A 7,406-nucleotide genomic window follows, 5' to 3' on the forward strand; every position below is an offset into this window, starting at 1 on the left:
ATATATTTATATATTTAATGTTGGTTATAAATGATTTTGTACATTTTATTGAATTATTTGTATTTATTGGATATTGTTCTCACTCCTTACTTTTCTCTGTTTAAAATTAAATATATTACAAAATAGATGGATCTTCCCGCAATTCCAGGTCCCTTTACAATTGTTATTTCTGCAGTCTTCCTTGGGGAAATTGGAGTGCAGATGCTGTTTCCAACTCAGTCACATTTCAAGGCATAGGATTGTCTTCTTTTGTTTTCTTTCTCGATCAAGAAATCCCTACTATTATAGATGGACCTATAATATTAACTTTCTTTTTACCCCACGCCAATCATGCTAATCCACTTGTAAATATATTTCCACCACCAATATAAATATTATAGTAGAAGTAGAAAATAGATAGTACATAAATAAGTATGTATTGTAAATATTTTTAGTATGTTATGAAATGTAAATATTAGCTAACTATATGTTCACAAAAATCTTCTTTATATTTATGTAAAATATTATTAATTCTATACTTGTGTTAATAATTATAGATATATATAGTATTATATTTAATAGTATATATTAGGCGTTACAGGTAATACTAGCTAGATTTTAACTTAACATCTCGAAATAATTATTTCACTTTAATATATATATATATATATATATATATATGAGGAGGGATTTGTTTACTCTAAGAGTAAAATTACCTTAAATTACTTCATCCAATAACTCATATTTTACATTAAATTTTAATGATTAAACCATCGAATTTAAAATTCTTAATGCACAGATGAGGTTTGCACATTCTTAAAAATTTTAAAATCATTTAATACTTAATTTCATTAATTCAAATAAATGTATAAAATGTTTGTGATTATCTGTCATAATAAAGGAATAGTCCATTAAAACCTAATAAAAGAGAAAAAGAACAAAATGGAGAAGATAAGGGAGAATAAAAGAGAAAGGAACAAGCCAGATGCAATGATAGAAGAGAAAGACTTGGACACATTCCTAGTGTCCGATCAAAAACATACTCACCCCTAATGAACATTAGGAAAATTGCTTCTACTTCTGTGGTGGCCATTAGAAAGATGTTGGGTTCTTCATCTACTTCTTCCTCGAACAAAGAGTGATCAAGATCTTCCAAGGTTACCATAAATTCTTTCTTATTATTTTTATCCTTTTCAAGCTCAGGACATTATGACCTAAAATGTGCAAGTTTCTTACATGTAGTAGATGAAAAATGCTTTTTCTTTTGTCTCTCAAGAGACTTTTTTGTTTAAGTTCCTCTAGTTAGATCCAACGTTCTAATTTAGCTTGAAGTGTATGCTCTAAAAGATGGAGGATATCTCTTCCTTTATGTCTCCTTCCTCCTTCTCGCCTTTCTCTTTTGGAGGATTCTTCAACCTTGAGGGCTTTAGAAGAAGGTATCCTCTCTTCAACTTTTATACATAGAGCACTAAGAATTTCCTTTTATTATTCACTTCGTCCTGATAGAGCTTTAACTCATGAACTTTGAGCAAGTCTAACAACTTTTTAAGAGATTGTTCAAATCTTTGGATGTTCTCAAGGCGGTTATTTATAGTCTCCATTTTCTAGGAAAACTATGTAATAACTTATCAATATGATAAAAAAAAAATTATCATATATTCTAATGAGGAAGAAGAGTTGATTTATGATAGTTTGGAAAGGTACAAACATATTCTGATTATTCTTATTATCCTTCATGGTAAACAACTCATATTGGCGAGCAAGTAAATTGAGTTTTACCTTTGTGGAGCCCTCATAGGTGAGAGCCTCCCACACATTTGGCATTGTTAAAACTATGTACCTTAGGTATTCATCCTCAAAGAGTGTGCACATGTGGAGTTGTAAGCTTTAAAGTTGAAAAGATGTTGTTTATGTTTGTCATTCCATCAAACTCGTGGAATTTGTTCATGTTCTTGTCCACAGGAATATAGTTTCCATTTTCTATAACATCTCACATATCTATGTTCTCACATTGAAAAATGTCATCATCATCTACTTCTAGTAATTGTATTTGACTCTCTTGAAGAAAGGTGGTCTATTCATAACTTCTCAGTTCTTTTCCATTGTCAAGGATCTATTACCCTGCACAATTTGATGCTCAATCCCAAGAAACTTAGCTTTAATATCAATTGAAGGTGAAAAGTAACACACATAAAGAGGATGAATGTGTGTATGTATTTTTCGTAACTTTTCTCGTCATGGACAAATAAAGACAATTATAAGTTTAAAAATGATCATCCAAGAAAACATAATATATATATATATATATATATATATATATATATATATATATATATATATATAAAGAACACATTATGTTTATACTAGTTCAATTAAACTAAGTTACATCCAATTACCTTCCAACAGAAGGGTTCTATTAACCAAACTAGGTATAAATATTAGCCGCTACCATATATGGCTATAAAGTATTCTCAAGGACACTTTTGGCATAAACTGTAATCTAACCTTAGTTTACAAATAGTATTATTTGATAACTTAAGTTTCTTCAAGCTTATTTGGGATGTTACATTGATTACAATGACAATTCTCACCAAGAGGATATGTAAGTTTAAGCTTAGTGTAGAAGACTTGTTAAGGCAAGAGTATATTGTTTAGCTCACAAATTGATTGCCTAGTGGACAATTGACTTACAATATTACAAGAAGATTGAAAGAATATTATGTATATCAAATTTATATGAGTCAAGATTCGTTGACACCATGTGTAAATTTAAAAACTTACATTAGATCTTATACCTTTAATAAATTTGTATAATGCAAGTTTAATTTATCTAACCGTTGAATTATATGATATTACACTTAAGATCATTTACATCAAATTTCACATGATTTAAACTTTTCTAGATATGTTATCTAAAAAATGGATATTTACACATATTTCAAATATCATATTATACATTAAAATAAATCTGTTATGAATTATAGTTGAAAGAGATGATCTTTATTGATTTGTTTCATTCTCATTACATTCTTCTCTTCCCATATTATAGAAACACATTTGTCCCTAAAACAAGTAACTATGAAAATAAATAAATAAATATAAAAGAAATAAGAAAAGATTATATAAACCTCCTAAAATAGTATCCAATCTTCTAGGATATTTTTATATACAACATTCCCCCTGAAGTTGGTAAAGGAATATCAATCATTCCTAACTTGCCTATCAACTCTTGAAATTTGTTAGTAGGTAGTCCCTTAGTGAATACACCTGCCACTTGAAGTCCTATAGGGACATGAGCTGTAACAATAAGACCATTATCCAACTTCTCTTTGATGAAGTGTCTATCTATCTTGATATGCTTGGTCTTTTCATGTTGAAGTGGATTATGAGCAATGTTGATGGTTGACTTGTTGTCACAAAATATCTTCATAGGTAGCTCAAATTTAATTCTAAGGTCATCAAGAATAATCATCATCCATTGCCCTTCACATATGCCATGTGCCAAGGCTCAAAATTTAGCTTCTACACTAGACCGAGCAACTACATTTTTTTCTTACTCCTCAAAGTCACCAAATTTCCTCCCAAGAACACGCAATATCTAGAAGTAGATCTCCTATCTGTAATGACTCTGCGTAGTCTGCATCAGTATGTATTTCCATAGACATGGTATATCCTCTTTTAAATAGTAATCCCTTCCCTAGACTTGACTTTAAGTATTGAAGGATCTTGTCAACTGCTTGCATATGCCTTTCACAAGGTTTATGCATGAATTGACTAACAACACTCACAACATAAGAAATGCTTGGTCTAGTGTGTGATAGGTAAATTATTTTCCCTACCAATTTTTGATATTGATATTTTTTCACTGGTGGACTTTCTTCACTTCCAATTCTGTGATTTTGTTCAATTGGAACTCCTAAGGTCCTGCATCCCAACTTCTCTATTTCTTTAAGAAGATCAAGGACATTTTATCTTTGAGAGATATATATGCCATTCTTGGAATTAGAAACTTCAATTCCCAAGAAATACTTTAATGTTCCCAAGTCTTTCATCTTAAGCTATGTTGCCAATTTTTCATCAGGGTCAATTTTTCTTCTTCATCATCACCTATAATGATCGATCATGTTGTCTAGATAGACCAAAAAGTATTGTCAGTTTATTGTTAGGGGAATGTTTTATAAACAAAGTATGATCCCCTTAACTCTATTTATATCCCAAAGAAATCATTATCTAGGTAAATCTCCCAAACCATGCTTGTGGAGATTGCTTGAGTCCATATAAGACCTTTTTTAATCTACATACTTTATTTTCATTAGTTGAAGCTCCAAATCCAAGGGGACTCCAATGTAAACTTCTTCTAAATCTTCATGCGAGAAAGCATTCTTTACATCAAACTGTTACAAGTCCCAACCAAATTAAATGAGCTACAAGGGAAAGTATAACTTGTACTGTATTCATTTTTTTCGCTAGTCCAAATGTCTCCTTATAATCTATCCCATAAGTTTGTGTGTGCCTCTTTGCTACCAACCTTGCTTTATATCTTTCTACTTTCCCATCAACTCTATGCTTCACTATAAATATCCATCTGCCTCCTACAACCTTCTTGTCTCTAGGTTTGTCTACAATCTCTCTTGTTGAGTCATTTTTCAATGCCTTTATTTCTTCTTTCATGGCTAGAACCTCGTGTTCTTCTCTCATAGCTTCTTAGACTTAAGTTGGGATATTTACTAAATCAATGACAACTATTAAACTTTGATGTTGAGCAAACAAGTGGTTAGTACAGACTTACTATGAAATAGGATATTTAACACAAGAACTTTTCCCTTTCCTCAAAGCAATAGGGATATGAGTATCATCATTAACACTTACTTCTTTCAAATTACCTTCAAGATCAATTACCTCCGTGTCAGACAATTCCTCTTAATGTGGAATTAAGGTGGGTTTTTTCTTCCTTTTATATTTTATGCCAAAGAACTTATCTTCTTCTTCTTCTTCATTTTGGATATCCTATAGATACAAAAATGGTAATAGCTCTAAGAAAGACTCATTTTTAGGTTCTAAAATTTTCTCCCTCTAAAGTTGAGGACAAAAAAAGAAGGATTCATTTTCATTGAAGGTAACATCCATGGAAACAAAGAATTTAGGACTTTGAGGATGATAACATTTGTACCCCTTTTTATTTGAAGGGTAACCAACAAACACATACTTGATTGCTCTCGAATCTAGTTTACCTCTATGAGAACAATGTGAATGGACAAAAGCAACATAACCAAAAACATGATAAGGTAAACCTAACATCAATAAGGAAGAAGGAACCAATGATTGTAACAATTCAATATGACTAACACCATTAAGGACCCGAGTAGATAACCTGTTTATGAGATAAGTAGAGGTTAGGATAGCTACTCCCCAGAAAGTGCTAGGAATAAACATTTGGAAGAGTAAGGCTCTAGTAACTTCTAGGAGATGACGATTCTTTCTTTTTGCAACCTCATTTTGTTGAGGACTATTAACATACATAAGTTCATGTATAATACCATTATCAATGATAAATTTAGACAAATCATTATTCACATATTTTGTACCATTGTCAAATCTTATTATTTTTATGGACTTACCAAACTGATTTTTAACAAGATAGAAAAAGATGATAAATACTTTACCAACCTCAAATTTGTTTTTCATTAGGTATGTCCATGTTACTCATGTATAGTCATCAATAAATGTCACAAACCATTTAGCACCAGAGATAGATTCCACCACGAGTCCCCACACATCAAAATGAATTAAATCAAATGGGAAAAAGCTCTTATTACCATTAATTGAAAAAGAAGATTGATGGTGTTTAGATAACTGACAAACATCACAATTGAATGATTCAAAAGAAATTTTTTTAAACAAATATGGAAATAGAGATTTAATAAGACTAAAAGAAGGATGTCCAAGTTTCTTATGTTGAAGCCATATTTGAGAAGTGGCCAAAGTATTAATCTTTTCATGGTGGCATGAGTTAGATTCCTTGTTCTTGTCATCATTCCTTTCTTGCTTTAGGAAGTATAACCCCCTATTCTTTAGCAATTAAAATCATTTTCCCTATGGCCAAATCCTGAAGAAAAAAAACAATGAGAGTGAGAAAATTTTATTGAACAATTCATGTATGTAGTGAGCTTTTGTATGGAAATAAGACTGTTAGCCAATTTCGGGACATGTAAGACATTATTCAAAATAATAGAAGGCTCAATTGAATGTTGCTAGATCTAATAATGGGCATATTATCTCCATTAGCAATTGTTTGGCATTTGTTTTGAAACATGAGGAAAAAAGTGAACTAAAAGGAGTCATGTGATCTATTGCTATAAGGAACGAAGCCAAAAGTATTAAACGTACTCTTACTCTTCATGAACAAAGTATACGAGTTAGAGGGCTTACTCATAAATTCAATAATCATTTCTAGACAATCAATCTCTACCTTACATGTTGTAATATCTTGTTCTAATTGAAAGAAATGGGAATTTGCATCACCATGGATGAACTCAAAGAATAAATAATGGGAGAGGGACAAAGAATACAGATATGCAACAAACTACAAGGATTTTGATGACATCACCCCCTTGGAATAGGTTGGGGGTCACTGGCAAACCTTTCTGGTTGGTCGCCAACAAATGGGTCTCGTTGGAAATGGGTTGTGGCCTACACGCACTGGGAAAAGGGGCAAGTTGTGGCGATGCATGGCGACACATGGGTAGGTCTCTGACCATGAGAATCATGGAATTGTTATCGTCAATGATGGGTACTCCTTTTTTTCTCAAAGCTGACTCCAATGGCAGCAGCGACAACATCGATGATGAAGTGGTAGCGTCTTAGAATTTTCTCTTTATAGGGTAGAGATGATGGAAGAGCATGGGCTAAAGGCCCAACCACTAGAGCTATGGCCAGGAGATTACTTGAAGACTTGTCTGCTTCAGAGCTTAGTGGGCCCAATGGGCTTGGTGGGCCTAGGGTGCTTCTCAGATGGACCTTACTTGAATAAACACCATGTTTAATTGCATTTTCTTAGCTTAGGAAGTTACTTTGATTTTGGTCTTGTATTTTGGACCATATATTAGGTTTATTGTACTTGGGCTTACTTTTGGGCTTCTTGAGCTTTGGGCTTTTGATACCCAATATTAGGCTCATTCTTCTTCTTGTAATTTTTTCTATTCATTGTATTCATTAGACCAATGTATTTTGGTCATTAGATTAGGTTTATATGAAGTATACATTAATAGGTGCATTAGGGTTCATTCATATGTCATTTAGAAGTAATTTGATTTGAATTTGAGTCACATGGAAAGCATGGAGAGGATCCGGCCATGTGAGCTCCAAATTCATCTCAAATAACTCCCAAATGACATTAAGATGATGATGGAGGACCATCCTTGAAGACA

The sequence above is a fragment of the Cajanus cajan genome, chromosome 2 (genome assembly GCF_000230855.2).
Source record: "Cajanus cajan strain Asha chromosome 2, NIPB_CcT2T_4, whole genome shotgun sequence".
Lineage (NCBI taxonomy): Eukaryota > Viridiplantae > Streptophyta > Magnoliopsida > Fabales > Fabaceae > Cajanus > Cajanus cajan.